The sequence below is a fragment of the Strix aluco genome, unplaced genomic scaffold (assembly GCF_031877795.1).
Source record: "Strix aluco isolate bStrAlu1 unplaced genomic scaffold, bStrAlu1.hap1 H_2, whole genome shotgun sequence".
In the NCBI taxonomy this organism is placed as follows: Eukaryota; Metazoa; Chordata; class Aves; order Strigiformes; family Strigidae; genus Strix; species Strix aluco.
The window spans coordinates 1256447-1281532 of NW_027436667.1; positions in this window are offsets into that span (position 1 = coordinate 1256447).

A 25086-nucleotide genomic window follows, 5' to 3' on the forward strand; every position below is an offset into this window, starting at 1 on the left:
CCCCGCAAAGATTCTTGAAATATCAGGCTGCGATGGTAGAACAAGATGATGTAGAGATTGCAGTTACTAACATTGTAAATCCAGCCTCTTTCCTCAGTGGGAACACAGGAGAACCAGTACAACATGACTGTCTAGAGACCATTGGAGCGACGTATTCAAGCCGCACGGACTTGAGAGACAGCCCTATAGAGAACACAGAGAACTGGTTCATGGATGGAAACAGCTATGTCCTAAGTGGTAAAAGACATGCTGGGTATGTTGTTACTACCAGGCAGGAAATAATAGAATCAGGGCATTTGCCCATGAATACCTCTGCACAAAAGGCAGAAATAATTGCCCTGACCTGCGCTTTGGAGTTGGCCCAAGGCAAGGCTGTGAATATCTATATGGACTCAACATACGCCTTTGGAGTCGTACACGCACATGGAGCAATTTGGAAAGAGAGAGGACTGTTGAACTCACAGGGTAAATACATCAGACATGCAGAGGGAATTCTGAGACTGTTGGAAGCAGTCCAGCTTCCTAAAAAAGTGGCAATCATGCACATCAAGGCACACCAAAAGGTGAACTCGGATTTGGAGAAGGGAAATGAGCTGGCGGAGAGAGAGGCAAAACGAGCAGCCAAAGGAGAGGTAAAAGTAGAAGGAGCTTTAATCCCTGATGGGCGAATTTCCCTAGAGGGTAAGCCTAATTATACTAAAGAAGATCAAAAACTTATCACAGATCTGGAAGGATCATATAATGAGGAAGGTTGGGCCCTCATCCCGCAAGGAAAGATAGTCATTCCCTCTTCTTTAACATGGTCCCTGGTAAGGGAGGAACATAAGAAATTACACTGGGGAGCAGAGGCCCTATATAAACACTTAATTAAAGATATTAGAGCTAGAAATTTATATACTACAGTAAGACAAGTGACTCAGCAGTGTGATCTTTGCCTCCAGACTAATCCTAAAAATACCCCCAGATTGGAAATGGGCCGAATTGGGAAAGACAATGGGCCCGGGCAACAATGGCAGATTGATTTTTCAGAACTTCCAAGAAAAAGGGGGTATCGATACCTATTGGTATTAACAGATACCTTTTCAGGCTGGCCGGAAGCGTTCCCTACCAGAACCGCCAAAGCTCGGGAGGTGACCAGAATATTAATACAAGAAATAATATCACACTTTGGGGTTCCAGCAACAATATCCTCTGACAGAGGGCCACATTTCATTTCAAAGGTGGTACAACAAATCAGCCGCCATTTAGGTATAGATTTGCAGCTTCATACCCCATATCATTCCCAGTTGAGTGGTCAAGTAGAAAAGGTGAATCATTTAATGAAACAGCAGATTGTGAAACTTGGACAGGAGACTAATTTGGCTTGGCCTCAGTCTCTTCCTGTGGCCCTTCTGCGCATACGAACTAAGCCAAGGGCAAGAGAGGGGTTAAGTCCTTTTGAAATTCTGTACGAACGACCCTATAGCATACAAAAGGGCATATTCACGCAGGCAGGGGATGAGACTATAACTTCATATCTGGTGGCATTGGGTAAACAGCTCAATAAAATTGGAAAACGTGTTTGGAACCCGAAGTAGAGGGTTAGATGGACCTGTGCGTAATATACAGCCTGGGGATTACGTGTATGTTAAGTCTCTTGCAGAAAAGCCTCTGGAACCGCAATGGGAAGGACCATTCCAAGTACTCCTCACCTCCTTTACGGCAATCAAGATCAAGGAGCAGAGCGCCTGGATCCGTCATACCAGAGTGAAGAAGGCCTATAGATCTCCATGGAAGGTTACACAAATTCGGCCAGGAAAATTGTATTTTTCACGATAATTTTGGTCAACGTCTATACCGTTGTGGTAGCATGGAATCAGAATTTCTTTGTAGGCCTTCTTCATGGGATGGCTCAAGGAAATAATTTGTCAGACTGCTGGGTATGCACAGAATTACCAAAATCAGGTCAATTTCCTTTTCTAGGTATTCCCAAATTGAGACAGATGTGCATAGGATTTGGGAAGCTTCAAAACTATTTCATTTAATAGCACAAGATGATACGTCCTGGGGTTTCACAAATCTTTGGGAAAAATTGACTTCATGGCTACCTAAGTTTGCATGGTTAAAACAGCTTTTTGTTCTGGTAGTGACACTGTTGATTTTAGGAGTATGAACTTGTATTCTAATCAAAAGTTTCTTTTGGTGCTGCCAGAACACTGGAGATACTTATGTCAGATGGAAAAAGAATCAGCTTAGGCACAGGCTGGAATTAAACAAGTACTTTTCTAAAGTGTTAGATCAGGAGTCAATTTATTAAAGGTAGTAAAAGAATTTACTAATGTCTTAGAAAAGGGGGGAATTGAGATGAAGAGCTAGGAAATTAAAATAGTATACAGAAATTAGGCACTCAAGAAATGAAGGTATAACTTAGTTTAGAGATAAAGATGGAAGACTTAGAGATCAGGCTAGGGGCTAGAGACCCATTAGTTAAAAGATAACTAAGATTAAATAGGATAATAGATCACAGTCGATGGGCCAGAGAGCAGAACAATATGGAAACCTTGATTAATGGAAGCTGTGAGGGAACACTTTCTGATGGAATAGGAAGACAGCCCTAAAAACTGGTCAAAACCAACCCTATGGTCCCGCCTGAGTCCAGGAGGCTACAGAGACTGCGCAAGGAACGGAGGTAAAAAGTTCAACAGTGAGGAAGAGGAGCTACTTCATCTCTGCGACCCCAGCCCACGACCACGGGGACACACTGCGCAGACGTGACTAGGAGGAGACCGGGGCAGAATATATGAAAAAGACTTTCAGGCTCATTATAATACAAAGCAGGGATAGGTCATGCATGTGTATAGGCGTATTATGAATATGTGATGCTTTGTAGCATAAAGCCAAGACAAGGTGCCACGAGAGGTGCGCACGTTTGTGGTGGAGCGATCCCCGGTGTGTCTCAGCGCTGAATAAACATACCGACTTTATAACCTTATAGGTTGTGGAGTTGTGTTTCCGCAAGTCATCTGTGCACTGATTCACACCCCCTGTTGCGCCAATGTTACAAATCTCGACAAATCAAACACCATTTCCTGTGCCATTTCCAAACATTTAAAAACATTACATCAAATTGCCATAGCTCCTGGTGGATTTTCACTTTCTGACCTGTTTAGGTGGATACCATCCTTAAATTGTGCCCTGGTTTGAGCCCAGAGGGCAACTGCGCACCACGCAGCCGCTCACTCACCTCTTCCCCCCCAGTGCTGGGAAGGAGAAATGACACAAAAAGCTCAGGAATCAAGATAATGACAGGGAGGGGTGGCTCACCCATTACAGTCAGGGGCAAAAGACAGACTCGTTAGGGGAAGAAAACAAGAATATCACTTGAATTCAAACACTAACAACAACAACACTTAACAGAGACAGTGTGACAGTGAAAAGCGTTATGTTACCACACCTTAAAAACCCCTCGCCCCACCCCTCCCTTCTTTCTGGGGTCAGTTCCATGGAAAATGTCATTGGCTCCATGGGGTTGCCCTTCTGCTCACCCTGTCCTTGGTGGGAGAAGCCAGCTCTGCTACAATACCAAGCACCCAGATCATCCTGGAGGATGCATTTCACATGGGGGACCCTCTGAAACAATCGGAGATGCAAAGTTTCATTCCCTGGGAAAGTGCTCTGGCACCAACTTCAGTAATGATGTGACACCAAAGATAAGTAACTTTCCCCAGGTCTCACTAAGCAGGCACTCATGTTTTCCAATTTCCTTTCACTGAAGTATACAAAAACTCTCTCTACAACAATAAATTACATGTGCCTGGGACCATTCCCTAGAATGGAGGCCAACTGGCACAATTACCCTTGTCCATTTGGTTGCACTTTGTAATTCAAAATTTGGATGAAGAATAGCTGCGCCCAAAAATGCCCGCTGGGAAATCCCCTGGCCCATTCTTCGAGCAAGAGGACATCAGAGCAATTAAAAAGTGAAGAGGGAACAGATATCTTGAAAGACAGTGCCTGTGGAGGCAGTTAATTTGAAGGAAGAAGAGGTTGTAAGAGATCTCCAGGCCCATCATAAACTTACTGAACTCCTTAGTAAGCAATAAGGGGTTGGCTGGTTGCTTTCTCCTTTCTTTATTTCCCTTGGAAGGCTGTTGCAGAACCCAAATCTTCTAAGCATTAAGAAGTTTTCTTTCAGTTTGCAGTTAAATTTACTCAGGGCCAGGCAGTACACATTTTTTCAGGTGCCCACACCTACTCTAGTCCTACTCCAGGAGACATCATTTTGAAACAACAAAGAAACAATCACCACATGGCAAGAGAAACCTTGATGCTGATCAGCAGCCCACCCGAGCAGGCAGGCATGGCAGAGGGAAAATAAAAACTAAGTGAGGAAGCCTTACAGCTGAACTTCTTAAAAGGGCACACGTGAGAGGATGAGACCCAAAAGAGTCACTCTGCCATGATTCTGATCCAGAGTGTGGAAGATAAACCATAAGAAAACCTTTTTTTTCCCCAACCAAGCCATACTTCAGCTGTCAATATATTAAAAACAACAAAACGGTCTATCTGTAACTCACTGCCAGAATAACCATACGCAGAATGGTGTCCTTTCTCTTGTTTTTCATAGTGACCTTTTCCACTGCATCCAACTTCCTACAGGCATGCGAGACCCCATATGATAGAAAACTATCAGGTATCAACAGTAAAGGACAGAAAATGAAGCGCAAGCAGCCTTATGGTTATTCTAGAAGGTTATTCTAGAAGGTTCCCACATGTGACAGACTGACATAAGTCGTAGTGAATATGGTGGTGAGTATTTGCACTACTGCATTTTGCCAGAGGCAGGCAGACCAATTTCAGTATTTGTATCTGTCTTATCAAACAGGCTCTACCCTTAGTAGGAGTTAACAGGGGCTCTTCGTTAACTCAGGCAGTCCAGCACCGTTTGGTCAGAAGGACAACTTGCAGTAAGTTCACTTAGCACCCTGTGCATCCAGGTTAGAGAATGTGCATCGCCTCTGTGGTATAAACAAGCAAAAGGTTTTCAAAGTTATGAACGGAAAAGTGTTTCTCCTTTGCCTTCAGAACAGACTTGTTTAAAAAAAGGAATGAATGCATTTTCCCCATCCTGCAAGAATTCTTGAATTTCACTGAATTTTCACTGGTTTGAATCAAATGAAATTTTAAACCTTCAAAAAAGCTTGAAAAGCCAAAATCTGTTTCAAACCCAATCAAAGGGACTCAATCAAATACTTTGTTTCAATATTTCTGAAGACTTGTTTTATTTCATCTATCATATTTGCTATAGATCATGTGTCAACTCCAAAGAAGCATTTGTTTTGTGTATTCTGAAAGCTGTTCTTTAAATTGAAATGTTTGCTTTTACATTTTTTTTGGCAAGGGTAATCGAATTGAAAGGACTTTTATGCCCAATCAGGTTGTGTTTTAATGAGTCAAGTGTTTTCCTCTGAAAAAGTAATCTGACAAATATTCACCCAGCTATGCTGCTATTGATGGGACTGAAGGGCACCTTTTTGCATGGCTGATCTTGTGAAACATTCATCCCATAATCAAAGGATATTGAAGGAAATCTTGTATATCAAGTATTTAGATATATGTATATATGTATATCATATCTGTAAATACACTCCAATTCTTTTCCCTTTCGAAGTCAGGCACAAGGTTTGTTCTTCAGCCATCTGAGCTGTAACACCGTCCCTCCATTTACAAATGGCACTTTGGCTAGTACCCTCACTGCTCGAGTGGTTTTATCTGAACATTGTTGAATATCCTGTTCTCTAGCCCACTTTTCTGTAGTTCAGTATTTTACTAAACTAAATCTCCCTAAAGCTGGTTACAATCCACGTTTTCTGGTGAAGACTAAGGAAATGCGTATTTGCCACTACTGTTTCAATCATTATTTCTTCTCTCTCATTAAGCAAGAGATATAAGCTTTTCCCTCCTGACCTTTACTTTTGAAATGCAAAACAATTATTAGGGGTTCTAACTAAAATTCATTTTGTGTCTTAGGCTTCTCAATTTTATCCTTACCCATGCATGACATTACCCTGTGCCTTATGGCCCTGTATTCTTTCTCACACAGTTCTTTTATTTCAGAGGTGTGGGTGATAACTGATGAGTCTGTCGCCCACTTTGGGGTAGTTTTCCGTTTGGTAATTTCCACTTAGATTTTCAAACCACCTTCTTTCCTGCCTGAGCTTTTCCAGTTCAAGAGTTGTTGCTTCTCGGTATGTTCAAACAGGTCAAACACGTTTAGCCTCAGCTGAAGGTGGGAGATCGGGTATGTTGGTCCAAGGGTTCTCTGAAGCAGACACAGGGATCTGTGATCATTTCCGTGAACGGACCACACTTGCATTTAGCAGATGACTAAGCAGTATTGTTCCAGAAGGAACACGTTAAATTTAGTCACGGAGTCAACATCTGTTTCTTATGCCTGAACAACAGTCAAAACTTATCTTGCTCTGTAAGCGTGCTTTCCTCCACTGAGGTTAAAACCACCTCAACTGTATTTCACCCCTGGGAGTCAAATGCATTCCAGTATTTCCCCTCACGCAGAGGGCCCTGTTGGGATGCATCCCTTCACACTGCTGTAAGCACTGCGTAAAAACCTCAGAAATTCAGCCAGAAAACTTCTAAACGTGCCTGTAGTAAAAATTACCTGTGCAGGCCTGAGCATCACTGCATACCAGGTGTCTTCAGCTCAAAAAACTTGGGAAAAAGTAATCATAAGAAACTCCATGTGTAGAGTAAACTAAATTCACAGGAGACTAACAAATCATCAGTAATGCTGCTACAGTGCTCTGAAAACAGAGGAGAGTTTAACTGAGCATTAAGACAGACTTCAACTACAGCTTTTTCAGCACCAGTTTATCTAAAAATACACCGTTTCCCCTGGTTTTATGGAGATATTGCATAAAGAAACAGCCAAAATTTTACTTCGTTGCAAGTTTATTAATTATTCTGAACCTTGATAATAAAGCATACTTAACACATTCTGACTCAAATAAGAATCCCATTTCACTGAGTCCTAAATTTTCTGTATTTCATTAGACCAAAGTATGTTCACAGAGCACAGTGCAAAAGAAATTTTCTGTTTTCAATGGCCTCATCATCACGAGCACAGACTATGCAAAGGGAGAGTCTGAGTCTGCCTTAAATTCCCGTACATCTGCTGTTTACTTTGGTGACACCAGTTCCCTGGACCACGCTTAGGAAACGCTAGATGAGCACATTTCATGACTATTACGGACCTGTGCTCTTTGATTCTGGGAAGTAAACATCTGAGTGGCTTAATTGGAAAGTGTGTTTTACCTTGTGCAGAAAACACCTGAAGTCCACCAAGAATGCCTTGACATGCATAGGAAGTGAAATCAAATACTAATTTTGATTTGTTCTTGTTTTAACCATCAGAAGTACAGGATGCTCAACCTCTAATCCAATATTTAAAATGTGATAGTCACCTCCACTGAAAACCAAGGTGAATTATTACTATTACTATTTACTATCTCTGTACTGTTTAAATACCCTAACCATAGTACCTATAAACAATGGCACTTTTTGAACAAAATAGTCTCTCCAAGCAGGAAGCCCTAAAAGGCTGCTTTAATTTATTGTACTTTCAAACAGAACTCTTTTGGGGCAAATCCCATAGCCAATCAGTCGAGGGCTTTCACTACTGAATTAAATCGTTACCGGATGTTCTGCCCTTAATGCACAACGAGAAGTATTTCTTCAGGCCTGTATTTACTGAATTTATTCAGGCCTGCATTCTCAGGGGACTTTTCCACAAATGAAGCACACTAACAGCAGGTGTTCATGCTACTTTTATACACACAAATCATAAGTTAGTACTTTTCCATAACACGCCTACTAGGTACTGATTGGTTAGTGATTAACAGACAATTATAATACAGCTCACCTAATGCTTCTACTCCTACACATGCTCAGGGGAAGGGTCTTAACCTGGGCAAGGGTCTTTTTGACCTGTGGGTGTGGTTTTTAGTATTATAATGAAGAGAGTTCACTTTCAGAACACCCAAAAGCTGGTTTCATTGCCAAGTGAACTGATCAATCACTTTGTCAGGTTGTCAAATAACTCATTCTCAGCACAATTCTATACATTGTCTTTATGGTCCAGGACGTTCTAGTTGTTTTCTAGGGTATGGACAACAAAGCCCATTCTTGATAAATTTCAGTGTCTCACCTGACCAATTTTACAATTATCCCCAGGTGTGCAGTAACTATAGTTATTAGCATAATCATTGACCATGAAATTTAGTAAACATGAAGTATACCATATCAGTACCTCCCCACATTGCATCAGTTCCAAGATTTAAAGTCCTACCTGTCTTTTCAAATTAAACCCACTGATACGTTATTTTTCATACACATTAACTATCAGCAAGCTTCTACTGGTAGCTTTTTTCTACCACTAGTCTTTTCTCTGCTAATGCCCAGCTATTACCGGAAATCTCATCACATTGGAGAGTTCACTGAAAACTTTTTATAGTAACAAAAAAGTGACATAACTGGGCTGTAATGTATTCCGCAAGTCATTCTGCTGATATTTTATAACTGATAATAGCTTCTTCTGATTCTTCTGAGAATCAAACTCTTCTGAGATGGGAACAAATTATATATTTATGCTACAATGCTTATCTGTCTTTACTATAAAAGCAATAAAAACAAACGCATATAATAAGGAATCTCTCCACACAGAGAAAACAGGACCTACAACTTGGCTCTCAGAAAAATCAGCCACAAGAACAAAACCAACAGAATAATCTTAAAAGTCACCATTGTTGGAGTTTGAACCCCATGTCCCAGCAGGGCTATTAAAATCTACCCCACGCAGCTTTAACAAGAAAGATACACTCCGAATGCCTCTGTAAACTAATATCCATTAAGAAAGTTAACACACTGAAAGCCCTCACAAAGAATATAATGCTTCATGGGTACTTACATAACACATGTTTTGCTGGTAGCTTTAACTCCTCCAGCAGGGATTCTTCTAACAATTACTGACAAGTTCTTAGGAATCAGGGCATTATCATCTGTGTATTCTGAAAACAACATCAATACAGAAGAAAACATTAGTCAATTCATAAGAATATAAATTAATATGTAATTACATAGCACTTGAGAGAACACCTTTACAGACATAAAAGCAAAATTTTATATGTAACATCGTGCCTGTATTGTCTCAACACACTAACAGGACCTTTCAAGAAATCTTCAGGTTTGAGAATCAAACATAAGCTGAAAAATCTTTTTCATTTTTTTATAGTTTGAATGCAAAATGGTCTCAAAGGTCACTAAAGGAGAGTCTGCTAATGCATGAGGTTCTTTCCTGACCTAGCTTAAGTTGCTTTTGCTCCTGTTAGGCTGCACACCCAAGAGATCTTTGGAGAGAAACAAACCACAGCAAAGTCTGACCTTCATAAACCAGACTCTAAAGTCTGACCAGCTTGCCCTGCAACAAAACTGCACTTGGCTAAAGCATGAAAGCTCTGCGCTGTTGCTTTCAGAGCTGTTAAGTAAAAACAATTCACCTGTGCTGAGAGCGCTCGAGACTGACAGAAGAGAGCCGCCATCTCTATTTCTTGGAGCTTCATCCATCAACAGCCACACTGTCAGCTGCTCAGTGCTGTACACTTAAATGGAAATGAAACTGGCAGTGCTGGAATTTGGATCACAGAAATCTGGGGGGTTTTTTGAGCTTGCTTTCACAAGTAGGGCAGAATTGGCTCAAACTAAAGTGGTATTTCCCCTCTCAAGCTAATCATCTAGCTTGAATTAACCAAAGGGATGTGAATTCCTTCAACTCACTTTTTGCAGAGACTCAAAGTTATGCATGAAGACAGCCTTGAAAAGCCTTTCGAAAACAGTGTGTGCCTGAAGCTCTCCATGCTTTGCCTCGACTTACACCGTGTTAGTCTTCTGAAGAGGAGGAAAGCCTTCTGACCTTTTACATGAGGCCCAAACAGAAAACCCAACTACCTGAGACACTTCAACAGAGTAAGATAAAATGCAAAGATCTCTCCATGAGAATGGTTTTTATATTGTACTTACACAACCTGGATATGACTAAGTATTTCAAAGCACTATCAGCAGCCATTCCCTGTAATGTGCTACAGTTTTAAACATTAAAAGCCCTTACCTTTGCAGACCGAATCAGAATGGTGGTCTGAAAACGGAAGATGCTGTGTATCTAGTCAAATTCTGTCAGGGTCGCTTTGCTCAGTGATCTCACACAAAATAGGAGCATTTCACAATTTATGCTCCATTTATCACTATGTTATTCCTACAGGCAGGAACCTCTCTTAGACCAAAATGCACCTACCAGAAGACATTATTTCAATAATGAAATGAAAATTTTACTTCTATTTCCAAGTGACAGAATGCTTCTTTAGAAACCTGAGAAATCATTTAGCTGAAACTAATTCCTGATCTTCCCCCTTAGGGAACTGAACAGCAAGCTTCCTCCAGACTTCAGAGCAGTTTCAAATTGCAGGAGAAAGGGCTACTAATCATGAAAACAGAATCTTTTACAGAAGTCATATCCTGAAACCAACCCCTAGAGCTCTTCTCAAAAGGAAAACCTAAGCCTATACAGCCACCCATCAAGAGAGGCCTCCACTGGGACCTTCTGATGGCGGAGCAGCTCAAACAGTACTGAGGCCCAGACAATCAATGAGGAGATGATGCCAGTGGCAGCTCTGGAAGCCCAAAGCAGCTGTTTCCACCTGCTGAATGGAGTCATACAGAGTGTTCTTTGTGGTCCAGATCACAAACCACTGGACTCAAATTTCAGAGGTACAGGATAAGCAACAGTGGCTCCACAAAAGACAGGAGTTGCTACGCCTGTGCCCATCTGAGGGTTGTGGTAGTTCTGCAGAAGATTACAAGTGGCAGCAGCTCTCCCAGAAAGAGACTGTATACACGAGGACAGCAAGAGGTCAACTGGAACATGCACAACAGGTGTACCTGAAGTGCTAAGGCTTGGACAACAGGCCCAAGCCAGAGTTGACCTATAGATGAATCCTGTACATTTTATAACTGATAACCATTGTGCTAATAGGTATTATACTAAGTTATAGCAAACCAACTATTCTGATGTAAAAGGTGGGAGTACTGAAGCCTGAGCAACAGGCCCTGAACTGAAACTGCTAACTCTGTATGTAGTCATTAGTGAAATATGCATAGAAGATGTAGCTTAAACATCATAAAACATGTCTATCTTGAATGTATCATTATATTTCTTTATGTGTGAGCAAGATAACGGAGCCACAGAAACAGTTGTCTGACCTTGTGACCTTGCTCATAAATTAACTAGAAAAGCAGGGAAACTCCCTTAGCTTCTCCCTTAAGCCCTGGCCAGGCTCTGGGGGGGAACCTAATGTGAGATGAAAACCAGATGTTTCCGCTTAAAACAAAGGTGCCAGCTATTCTGGCTTACTGATTTTTAGGTATATAAGGCTGGGCCCGCTCAGAGCGACTTTGGAAGCCTCACCTACGGGTGGACGCACCGCGTAGGATTTCCCACTTGCCGGGAAAGGTTCTCCAAATCCTCGCTGTAACCGGGGCTCCCCAGCGACTGCGGATCTGGATGATGGTAAAGTATGCAAGTGGTGATGTATTTTTTTAATCACTATTCTCTCTCTCTCAGGTAGTAATGATGTGATGCATTACCCTGTATTTTCCTATTTGTTTAAGTGCACTATTCTGTCTTTTCTTACTGTATGTTTTCTGTATTATTCTGTTACATTATTTAGTTATTTCTAGTAAATACGCCTGCTCTTTTCACTCTGGTGTCTGAGTTTAATTGATATCCCTGATCAGCAAAACAGTACCATGCAAAAAAAAAGAATAAGTCCTCTTTTAGTATTTTTTTGACAATTCATTGTGTTATAAATGCAGAGGCAGAGCCGCAAATATCTTTTATAAATTTATTTGCAATAAGAACAAATAAAAAAAGTTTGGCATGCCGGGGGGCAGGGGGGGCTTCCTGCTCTGCACCGATGAGCACCAGGTGGTGCTGCGTCACTCCCTTTTATAATCCCATCTTCACATGCGCAGCAGGGTCCCTCAAACTTTCCCGGGCTTTCTGGTGTTACCAGGGCTCCTGGCAGGGATTCCTCCAATCATATTTCACCTGCGCAATCCGGTGTTGCTGGGGACTTCTGACGGGGGTCCCGCCAGTAATTTTCCACCTGCTTAGTAACAGTCACTGAGGAAAAAAACCTCCAAAACCCTTTAAACAATAAAACTATGATAAATCTCCTTTAACTTATGTACATGGCAAACACTAACAAAGTCACCATATTTTAACATGAATCACCACCATATTCTTCACAATTGACCATTAGAAGAGAAGCATTGACATCTGCCTTCTGAATGGACTGTCCTTACATGTATATATAGAGAGAGAGATATGCTGGCTTTCAATCTACTTGTGAGGCGCACAGTGAAGAGAGCTCCAGCCATCTAGTAACTGACTGACAGAAAAATTAATTCCCCTTAAAAGTCAATCAGTACACATTTAGGTGGATCAACTGAAGAATGACAATAGCTTGGTGAAGTAAAGGCTTTATTTGTATAGAACACTTATCGCGGCACATCTTTGTATGTGGGACTTGAAGTGTCCCACCAGCTTGGTTACCAAGTCAGAGAATTTGTGGAAAAGGGTTTACAAACAGCATACATTGCTGAGTTAGTTCTGTGAAGGGACCTGATACCAGCTGGCTTTAATAAATTTATTTTTCTTTCACCTCAATTAATTGAATTAATTTTGGTGATGAAATCTTAATAAAGGTGAAGTCAAACAATGTAGACTAAAAAGTTAACTTTTTTGTTTTAAATAGGAAAGGACTAAAGCTGAAGCACTATTCCTGAAGTCCTTGGAAATTTCTTCTGCTCAATTTGAATTTAACAGCTGCCAGCTTAGTCTAACAGGTCTCAGACAAAACTGGCATCTCCCAGCAGAAGCCTGTCCCCTGCAAGCAGCAACATCCCCTAGCAGAGCCTTGGCAGCTACCAGGAGCTGCGAAGCAGTGTCACTCTGCCTCTCCACGACTCCACATCTGCAGAGTGAGCAGTGACATCACGCTCAACAAGGCTACTTTTCACAGTTGTCCAAGCAGAGCTCCAACAGAAATGTTCAACAAAGCTGGAGGTGACAACATGGTTGATTCCTATTCCCTTACAGCACAAATTTGTTTTGCTGCCAGTGATGGCCAGTAAGTGGCTACTGGGCTTTTGCCAATCTGACCTGTGATTCAAAATAAGGATTCAATTAACTCAGAAAGTGTGCAAAAGCAAAGGAAGATTTGCATGTTTATTAAACTCAAGAGCAGAAGAGAGAGAACAGTCTGAAACTCGGTATCTATTCTACAAGAAACAGGATGCTTGAAAGAGTCAAGGAAAAGAAGTATTTCAAGGAATGAATGGAGGCAGATGAGTTAAACAATGGCTGCTTTGACTGCTGCCTCATACTGGCTTAGAAATCTTAAATCAACAGTGCGTTGGTGTCCACAAACTTCTTTCTGCAAAAAACTACAAACAGGTTATGCTCTGAAGTTTATACTGCTTCCCATTTAATGAACAATTTAAAAACCCCATTTTTAAGTCCATCTATAATTCTGAAAATCTGCTAGTTTTAATAATTCATGTCATATGTATGCTATAAACAAGTTACAGAGAAAAGTTCCTACTTTATTTTATGGTCTGCTTTAATCCACCATTTCGAGTCTGACAACACGGCAAAAGCATCTCTCTGAGCACTAACTAGAAGTATTTTCACCCAGATAAAGTACAGAAGCTCATCAGAGCAGAAGTCATCAGAAGACAAGCCTGTATGTGAAATGATAATGAAAAGCCTTTATTAGGCTCAGGTGCCTGGCTAACCAGCTGTTATGCTGCTGGGGGAAGGATTTGCAGAGTAAGAGATGAAAATGACTACTAACATGCCAGACTGCCTCTACCAGAAAACAGGGGAACTCCCAAGAACACATTTCTCCCTAGCACTTAACTATGTGCTTTCTCATTAGGTGATTTTTTATCTCTGTTCTAATTAACAGCACTTGCACACTTGGCAACAAACAAATCATCTGTGCAGCTGGCACTGAGAGCACTGCCTCAAAACATCCTGATTAATAGACCAGGCTACTATTTCTGGATTTTCGGCTCCCACCAGAATAGGTACCAACGATCTCATCTCCACCTGGCGTATCATCATTTCTTGAATTAGCTAGTTCAGTAGGCTAAACAGTTCATTTATGTTACTATCATACAGTGCTGTGCTCCAAAAGAGCACCTCTATGGCTTTGAAAGGATGAGGCAATGAAATCTAACATACTTTCAATCATTAATCTGATTATACAGACCGCCCGATGCCTGAATGTCTTACTGGCCCTGCTTGCCACTTCAGCGTGTGACTGGGAAAGCAAAAGCAATGCTGGAGACAACGTGGTAATGAACCAAACTGAGCCTGGCCTGAGCACCCGGCCAGGGGACGCGACCCGAGCTGACAGCACAGCCCGGAGAGGTCCCAACCCACTGGTGACAGAGTCAAAGCAGCCGACTCCCAGACAGGCAGGGCATGAGCTCCGCCGTGACATCACGTTTTGTGAACTCAGCTAGGGAAACAGGGAACTCCATCCCCTCTCTGACAGCTCCACGCAATAACACTGCACAGCAGCCCAAGAATTCCTTGCACTCCGGGGTGTAACCAAAGTAACTCCCCCACACGAGCACTGCAACACAAAATGGCACAGGGAAGGACAAGGTTTAAAAGTTGCTTAAATGTTTTCTCTAAAAGGCTACATTTGCAGAGTGTTGAAGACATTCCAGTAGACAGACAGACATCAGCTGTGAGGCCAAATGATGTCGCTCAGAGTTAGCATGAGTCTGTTTTGAAGACATCACACCGTGGCGTTACTAAAACTGCCAAGTGCGTGCTGCGACACTGACCTCAGGCAAGTTCTGAGTTCAAGAGACAGTCTTAAAGAGCACTATTCTTCCTTAAAACTATTCATCTAAGACCAGCTCAGAGTCCCATTTTTGGTTTTCTATTTTTTTGTATTTTGCCTGATAAGCAGAAAAGCAAATTCTCCAACTGTTTTGAGTCAGAATGTTACAGGGACGGAAAGAGTTCTCCAGAAACCTGAGCTCTGGAGTTTGCAGTTCTTCCGCAGTATTGTGAGAACATCTGTTATAAGAGACAGGTCAAGAAATTCAGATCAAATTAAAAGGAGGCAAGTTTAAATGCATCATTCTTGGGTGTAGGCTTTTTGAAGGGAATTCTGCCTTTAGAGAACATGCCTCTGTAGTCAGCATGGAAGATGACACACACACTTTCCCTCCCCCTTTTTAAAATAGGTCCCAACCATCCATTTTGCCTTCTAAGCATTTGAAAAACCGTCCATCCTATAATTTTTTTCCACTGATATGTAAAATCCTGTTTACTTTTAGCTTATATTAGCGTTGCTTCTATTGCTAGATTGCCATTATGAAAAGTAACAGTTACTGAGCTGTAAAAAGTTAGAGTACTCAGAAAAATCTGAACAAGTAGGCCACCCTCACTCAAGGTTCACTTTGTTCTTTCCAAGATCATTGCAACATGTGGTCAGGACTCTGCACTGACAAAGGTGTAAAACCCCAATACTTTATGTCCACATGTAAGAATTCCAAACATCCCACTCAGGCCGAATATCCTGGTTTAGTTTTCCCTTTGCTTTCTGAAGGTGAGTTTAAGCATCTACATCTGATTAACAGAAACTGAAATTCACTGTTAGGCCTATAAAGCAAAAATTTGGCATACACATATGTTACACCAAAATGTATTCCCTAGCTTTGCTCTGAAAACCACTGGGGGATTTTTGCATTTTCACATGGAAAACACCCTTACGAAAGCTTCAGTAAGCATCTGTGACACTAATATACCAAGTTTAAAATTTTATAGTCATTTTACAAAGGTCAAAGTGCAACACAACCCACCTAGAGGAGGATCTTTTCACTGTTAAACAAGAATGATGCTCTGTAAAGTATGAAGGATATTCCTTCTTTAAGTTCACCTTTGGGCAACACCACATTTAACAGAACCTAGTGAAGCAGATGCTTTTTCTTCACTGGATTCTGATTATGTATGAAATCAAAGCAACACACTTTGTGAAACTGGTATTACATCCATTAGAGTAACACTTTATGGGGTAACAAGTTTATGAGCATAAATTTTTCTTCTAAAACTTTGCTTTCTGTTCCTCATGTACTATAATAGAATCCATGTGCTTGGCCTATTTCAAAACATTTTTTTCTTCTGGTGATACTAATCAGGCTCCATCACAGTTCATTACCATCCAGTGTTCTGGTTTTAAGGCTCTGTTTTACACAGACCCAACTATTACAGGAGTGACATCAGTCAGATGGCCACTCAGCCTGCTAGCATTAGCTGAAAGTACATTAGCAGCTGAAGACAAAATTCAGAGACCCTTCTGCAACAAAGGCCTTAAAACTAATTAAACAGTTTTCAAAAGCTCTTGGCAAATTTATTCAATACTACTAGAAAAAATTCAAGACTTCTGAAATGCATCTCTACCTACACGTCACACAATCCAATGGCATCCCTAAGACACCTAACATTGTGCTGTTAACTGTCTTCACAGACATTCCCCTGGAAATAATTTAAATATCTGGAGACAGTGATCTTTAGGTCCAACCACTTTAAAGACTAGGACTGAAGTTACAGTTACTGCAGTGAACATATTATTCTGTTTAAGTTTTAATACATGAAACAGGAAGAGTAAAAAAGCCAGTAGTACACATTTTAAAGAAAAGACTGTTGCAAGAGTGTCACAGAAGCACAGGAAAATATAAAAAGAAATGTAATGTTTAAAGAGTGAAAGCATTTTACAATTTTTTTTATTTCTGAAAAGTCACACCCCAAATTCTTTAATCACGTTCAAACTTATCAAGATGGCAGATTACCAAACTGTAATATCGTACTAAATAATATAAAACCATTATAATCTCTGAGAAGCAAGCACCATTTATTAGATTTAAAAGAATTTATGACTTCTCTAAGCACATTTCTTACTCATAATCACCAAAAATGTTCTGCCGTAAAACTTCAGTACTGCCCTGACATGGTGAAGTGCTAAGGCTTGGACAATAAGCCCAAGCCAAAGTTGACCTATAGATGAATCCTGTATGTTTTATAATTGACAAACATTGTATCAATAGGTATTGTACTAAAATTATAACAAACCACCTGTCCGGATGTAACAGGTGGGAATATTGAAACCTGAACAATAAGTCTTGAACCAAAATTACTAACTCAGTATGTAGTCATTAGTGAGATATGTATAGAAAATGTGACTTAAACATCATAAAATATGTATCCTTCTTTGTGTGTGTAAACAAGGTAACAAGGCCACAATAACAGGGCCACAGAGATAATTGTCTGGCCCTGTGACCTGGTGTGTGACCTTGCTCATAAATCACCTAGATAAGCTGGGAAAACTCCCTTAGTTTTTTCCCTGAGCCCCGGCCAGGCTCTGGGAAAATCTAATGTGAGACTGACTTCAGATATTTCCGCTTAAAACAAAAGGTGCCAGCTATTCTGGCTTACTGATTTCAGGTATATAAGGCTGGGCCCGCTCACAGCGACTTTGGAAGCCTCACCTACGGGTGGACGCACCGCGTAGGATTTCCCACTTGCCGGGAAAGGTTCTCCAAATCCTCGCTGTAACCGGGGCTCCCCAGCGACTGCGGATCTGGATGATGGTAAAGTATGCAAGTGGTGATGTATTTTTTTAATCACTATTCTCTCTCTCTCAGGTAGTAATGATTTGATGCATTACCCTGTATTTTCCTATTTGTTTAAGCACGCTACTTTGTCTTTTCTTACTGTATGTTTTCTATATTATTCTATTATTTAGTTATTTCTAGTAAATACACCTGCTCTTTTCACTCTGGTGTCTGAGTTTAATTGATATCCCTGATCAGCAAACACATGGTTAACATGTAGTACCAGGAAAAAAAAAAAAGGTTAGAAATGAATGATGAAATGATGCTCAATAGCATCTGAATGGCAGTGTCTTTCGTGTAGAAAAGAAGTTATATTAACCACCAATTCCAAAGTATGATTTAGATACAAAGAACACTCGTGAGAGATGGCTTTAAAGGGTCTGCATAGATTATAACTCACAGAGACACTCTTGATCCAAAATGCTGCTCGTGAGCAATTTCTGCAACAGCCACAAACCAGTTTTCCAATATAGTGGAGTAAAACAAGTTGAAGACAAAATTAAGTTACCAAACCCACTTTTTTTCTTCTAGCCATCTGTTCTATTGCCATCACTTTCAGCTTCTCCACCAGATTTCAGAGAAATCCAGCAAGTTTGTTATTATAAGATATCCTCCCACATTTCCTTACCATTTTACCTAGAAAATTCCAGGAAACCAAAACTTTCGTTAGCCCTACATGTCACACATCAACCATGTATTCTTCTACACCCAGCTCCATGTCTAACAGACAGTTCTGAAGGTAGTTGTCAGAACAGCAACTGCAAAAGAACAGCTCAGTGATGCCTCCAACACAAGCCACAGCTGCCGATCACGGCCAAATCACACAGTCGCTTCCCACCCTGCTGAATCACTGGTGCCGCTCACCCTCCCGGTCCCACTGCACCAGCGGGATGGGCTCCAGGCTGACTCATGCTACACTGGGATGAGCCACAAAGAGCAGCGCGCGGCTCTTGCAGGCCATGGCCGCCGCCAGCCGGGCGGTCCCCGAGGCCCCGTGCCCACCGCCCCCACGCACCTTCTCTGGTCTGGGCCCTAGCAATCTGCAGTTGGCCGCCTTCATGGCCCATGATCTGGCACTTGAGGCAGCACAGGGATAAGTGGAGGCCATCGAAGGTGACTGTATCACAGCTCACCTTGGAGGAGAACTTGTAGTGGACGTACAACATGGCCAGGCCAGGCGATGCCTGCTCCGTCATGGCGTCTGCTGCGGCAGATGGTGTCAAGGTTGACACGCTGGGTTGGGGCCCGCAGCGGCACGGGGAAGGGCCCACCAAGGGGGCCGGGGCAAGCAGCACGGGCTGAGCTTGGGCAGGCTGACGGCACTCGGAGGCCATGGCGCTCCGACACGGCCGGGCTCCATGGGCTCAGGCAGACTCGGCTGGAGGAGGCCTCAGGGCTCCATCGTGGTGGCGCTGCAGGGCCCCAGCCACCGCCCTGGCAACAACTGCAGCCCATGGCCCTCGGTGATCGAGCTGGGCTGTGGTGGTAGCGCCCACCCGGCTCCTCCTCGCAGCCCAGGCAAGGGGATGGACGATGGGGAGAGGCCCCGCGGCCCCGGCTCGGCCTCCGCTCCCTCTCTGGCCAGCAGCACTGCCAGGCCCCACCACTCACTGTGGCGACTCGGGTGCCCCTGCCTCAGCGCTCTGCTGAGGGGCTGCCTGGCCACCAACCGCACGGACTGCCACCAGTGTGCCACTGCGCAGGTGCCACAGCATACTGCACCCTCCCCCCCTGCGCCTCGCCTGCCCCAGAGCCTTTGGACAGAAGGCCCTGTCACCCCCCACGCCTGTCCCTGCCCACTGTCCCTCCTGTCACCCCCAGGGACTGTCACTGTCCTGTGTCCTGTCACACCCCCAGGTCTGTGGTGTCCCTCCTGTCACCCCCAGGCCTGTCAGTGCCCACTTTCCTGCCACCCCCTGGGCCTGTGGTGTCCTTCCTGTCACTGTCCAGGCCTTCACCACACAGCATCACCTCCCGCCAGCCCCTGGGCCTGTGGTGTCCCTCCCAACAGCCCTGGGCCCATCACCGCCCGACGTCCTGTCACCCCCCAGGTCTGTTACCGCCTGGTGTCCCTCCTGTCCCCCCCAGGCTGTACTATATACCACATCCTCTGAACGTGGATGGGAGAGTCTCCAGAAGCCCTTACGTAAAACCTATTCTAACAGGCCATCATGCTGTAGATTTGTTCCTGGATGGAGTTTATCAGGCCCCGAAGACGCAAGTCAACATCTGCCTGTCAGCCCTGCGCAGCCCCTGAGAAGCAGCAAGGCTTTGATGAGAAACAGGCCTTGGGAGAAAGATCAGAAACTGCCAAGTTGTGCCAAGATGTCAGGGAAAAACAACGGACAGCTGCAACGCTGAGTTGTGGGAAAGTCCTGAGCTGTGAGAAGTTACCGTCGTGTGAACAGCGCGTGAACGAGAGGGTGATTGGTCTGCACAGCGCGTGTTAGAGTGGTCTGATGCTGATAGGAGAAAAGGTTGATAGCTGTCTAATTGCTGGTTTGCTAATTATGAAGTAAGAGCTTTGGCGAGAGCATAAGTATGTACTATTGTAAGAATAAACGGCTTTGCTTGATAACTCTCATAGAGTTGTGCAAGTCCATTATTCTCCTGCACTGAAGACTCCTACATTATGTGGATATTCACAGACAGACTAATGGGGTATTCTGCAGGAAGCCATAATCAAACTAAAGATGATGATACAGTTCTCATTCCCACTACAGGCCTGTAGGATCCCAATTGCTCTGGGTCATCCACCCTGGGTCTGAACCTTACTGGTTTACCTGAGCAACCAAATCCAGCACATGCTAAAACCCTTTTACAGGATATAATTGACATGATCCAGATTTCGATGGAATTCAAGGATTTACCCTCAACCTGAGGTGAAAAGTGCTTTCTAAGTGCATTAATACCATCCCCACAGGTTAGAACCAGGATCTCTTCTGCCTCTGTAGCTCCTAACTACTGATATCTACAAGAAAGTGCTAGAGCCCTCTGACAGAACGTGGCACAGAGATACACCACAGAGCACTGGAGGGCACTGGGATGAACTGCTGGGCACTGGGCAGCTCTGGGGGGCACTGGGATGAACTGGGACAAACCAGAGGGACTGGGAGTTTGTTGGGTTATTAACAGAGCATGGGCGCAGGTATTTACAGGGGGTCCCCTGGGGTGGGTGGCCTGTGAAGGGGGTCCCAGGACCCTTAGGGACATGGGGGGCACCCAGGTAACCCCCTATCCCCCTCCAGAGGGGTCTCAGCACACTGGGGGACACTGGGGACATTGAGGGGGGGACTTGGGGACACTGCAGGGCATCCAGGGACACTCTGGAGACAGCCAGGCCACCCTCTGTGTCACCATAGAGGGGTCCTGGGACACTGGGGGACACACGTGGGGACACTGGGGGACCCACAGAGACACTGAGGGACATCCCCTGGCCACGCCTGTCCTCATAGAGGGGTCCCAGGAACACATGGGTACCCCTAAGTCACATGGGGACACTGCAGGGGGGAAACATGAGGACACTGATGGACCCCCAGGCCACCCCCTGTCCCCACAGAGGTGTCCCAGGACACTGGGAGACACTGGGGAACCCCCAGGCCACTCCCATCCCCATTGAGAGGTCCTGGGACACTTGGGAACACTGCAGGGGGGACACGGGGACAGCGGTGGATCCCCCAGGTCACCCCCTGTCCCCAGCAGTGGGGTCCCAGTGGGGTTACTGGGCAGACTGGGAGCACTGTGCCACCACCTGGGGGTCCTGTTGGCTTTCCCAATGGAGTAGGGAGTGGTTGTGGACTGCCCCAGGCTCTGATTTGGGGGGGGACAGTGAGGGAGGTAGTGGCAGAGGGGAACAGTTTGGGTCCTGGGGTGGGGGCACCCATGGGGGTCCCAGTGTCCCCCTTGGTATCACTGATGGGGGGCAGGGACACCACGATGTACTTCTAGATGCTGCCGGTGACAGTGGCACTGGGGACCATGGGCGCCGCTGACACCAGTTTGACCGCAGGCTGGACACTGGGGACAGTGGTGGTGCCAGGGGAGGTGGACTGGGCTGGGGCTGAAGGTGATCACCTGGGGGGTACAGGGACCGTGGGGAATATGGGGATGTGGGGACAGCGTGGGACATGGGGACCGTGGGGGGACATGGGGACAGTTTGACATTCCGTTGTACATGGCTGAGCGAGAGAAAATTAATACAAACTAAGGAAGTGAACTTTCTTCCTGTAACGCCTGAAAGCAAAAGCTCCAGCACTTCTCTGGGTGACTGTGCTGTTGTTCTGCACAGGCTCCCCCCTCCACTTCCCACCCTTCATCAGCATTCCCAGCGGCCTCACAGTGTCTGGATGTGAAAGTTGTTGGTGGTTCCAGTGTGTTCACACTCATGGACGGCAACTGGGAAGATCCCAGCAAAGATCTCCAGCTCTGCCAGCCAGTGCTGAAAAGAGATCCCAGAGCAGACAGATGAGCTGCCATTGCCCCGGCATTAAGGCTCTGAAGGCCAGTTATCCCCTGCTGACAGGCAAGGCCGCACATCACTGCCCTTCCCCTGCAGCCTGCTGGCTGGTTTAAAGCCAACTTCTCTGGCTGAGACACAGAACCCAACCAGGGCTTTGCCTGAAGCTTCATCTCACTAAACTGAACTTCGGCAAAAGGGTTTCAGGGGCTACTAAGGCTTAAGGCAGAGCAAGGGGAAACATGTGCCCTTCTTCAAGAGCAATGGGTGAGGAAGAGAGAGAGGGAAACCTCAGGAAAATCCAGGTTCTTCCAGTGGAACTTGATGACACCTGGGCAGGTACCCACATAGCGCCAGGGTACGTGTTTTCAGCTCAGCTCACCTGGGCAGCAGAGCCTCAAATACAGAAGAATGGCACTTATTTCCAGGAGCTATAAGTCTTTGTCAGTCACTGAATCTTGAGGAGAACAAGGAACACACCTCACAAGATGAACATCTTGTTCTTTATTTATCCTGTATAGAAACATTTGAGAAAGGCCTGAGCTTTTTTTTTTTTTTCCTAACTGCCTAGTCAAAGCCTTATTTTTCAATACTTAAGTCACCTTTGACTTAGATTTCTAAATGACTCAGAAGCTTTTAATAGTTTTCCCCTGATTCAATCAATCATTTCATGTCTGCTTTTCCTCTGGTAGCACACAAGGAGTGTTGTTAACATCAAGCACATGAGAGACAAAGGCTCTAGATACTGTGGATGCTGTAAATATTTGTATCAAATGCTTCAGTAGATGACACTGAGAGAACACCTTTACCACAGCGGTTGCCAAATATTTTTGTAACAGCCGTCAACTGCTCATGTATGAACTGCCTCTTAACCCAAAGCCCAGTAAAGGCAGTGTGGTTTCATAAATCCATCCCAGACATCTCCTAGAGCTCAGGAGCCACCGCTGCTCTGTCAGCCCCCTGCAGGGGAAGCCCAGAGAACTGCGGGGCTCTGTCCACAGAGACCTGTCCTGCTCTTCTCCTGCCTTTCACAGCCCTCTCTGCACAGCCAGCGAAGAGTGAAGCCAGTCTCAGTATTAAAGATCTCGTTACGTTCAAGGTGCAGTTTGAAAATATTGGCCAGAGGTATTTTGCACAGTGCCACTGACCATAATCAAAGTAGCTCTTGATTTTTTTTTGAGAGAGACCGAGAGAGAGAGAGGAGAGGGTGAAGAGATCAAGAGATGAGCAGACACGGAAACCGAATATTTTTTCATTTCTACACAATTGGTCCAGGAATGGACAACACTGGTGGGGGAGAAATCTGTGATGTTTCTGTTTCCAGGTGTGACCTGTGAATAAGGAATGCTTTACGGCTGATGATGAGGAACACGATTTCAACTTTCAAGCAACAACTCCCAGCAAATGCAATGGGGGAAAGAAGGAACTAGGGTTTCCGGGCTACACGTCTAGATCTGGACTTCCATTCCTCAACCACATTGTGCCATTTCCCAAAAGAACAGAGTGCAAATGACAGAAAAAAATCAGGCAAAGGAGCTCAGGAACAGGCAGAGCACACCTACATGATGCACGCAGGACTACTAGGGGAAACGCCCAGCTGGGCTGATGCATCCACTTCAGACCTTCTGGGCACCATCTGACCAGTCCCACTCCAACAGGATCTCAGGAGCCCAGTCTTAAAACATCACCAAGGCAATGAGCTCTGTGCCCCAGGTCTCCTACCTCATCTCTTGGGAGTGTTTCTCATTTCTAAAGGGTTGAACAAACCAATCCAGAACAAAACCTTCAATCTCTGGGGGATGATAGGGGGTGGGGGATGGCGGGGGAAGAAGGCACGAAAGAACAGGTATTGGCTTCCAGAGTGGAAAAAAAACAGGGGTAACAAGGCATGACTGTCTTTCACAAACATCAAATAAATCTGAAGAATTAGCTACTAAGGCAAGTCACTGCCATGTAAACAGAAGGATTGACACATACAGAAAAAAAAAGGAAGAGGACAGAGCAGTGTCCCCACATCTAACAGATGGGTGCATTTCCAGGAAGATGTTACAAAGCAAAGACAGCAATAATTAGCTGGCTTCCTTCCCCAGAGTTTATGGTCTTTTATTCCAAAGCAGTTATCCTTTTCAGAGCCCATGATGATCTGCTTATTAATCCCAATAGCCAAGAGGAGAGGAGGATCTCACTTCCCTTTGGTACACACAGACGGGACACTAGTCCTGCACTTCTCCAGTTTTACAGGTCTGCTGCAGGAAATATCCTCCTGTAATTCCTGACAGTGTCACAGAAAGAACTCTTCAGCTTTACGATTTGCACCTCACTGTCTGGATTCACAGAGAAATCCTAGTAATGATGAAAATTAATCAGAAAATAATACTGAAGAAGGTAACAATCACAGCTGAACAACAGAGTTAAATAAAGGAAGGGATGAAATGAGCTAAAAGTGCCTCAGCTCTTCGAAGTTTTTCCTACACATCATGTGTGTATACTAATCCTCTGGGAGATCAACATCAGAGGAATTCCAAATTCTCTTTCAATGTTATGTCTATGAGAGAACCCAAAATATTCGACTTCACAAGGTAATGTATAACAAATTAATTCCACAGCATCATCCTGAGGAAGAAAAGAACAAGAAAACTAAAAGGATTTCAAGCACTGAATATGATTTGAGGGAATAAAGATTTTTGAATTGAAAAGACAAGAAAGAAGAAGCCTGGCACCAAACAGTTGAGAGAGCTTCTATGTAACAGGGAGCACGACAAAGGCAGATGAACCAGGTCAGTATAAACCAGACAATTGTTTCTTCCCTTTGAGACAAGAACAAA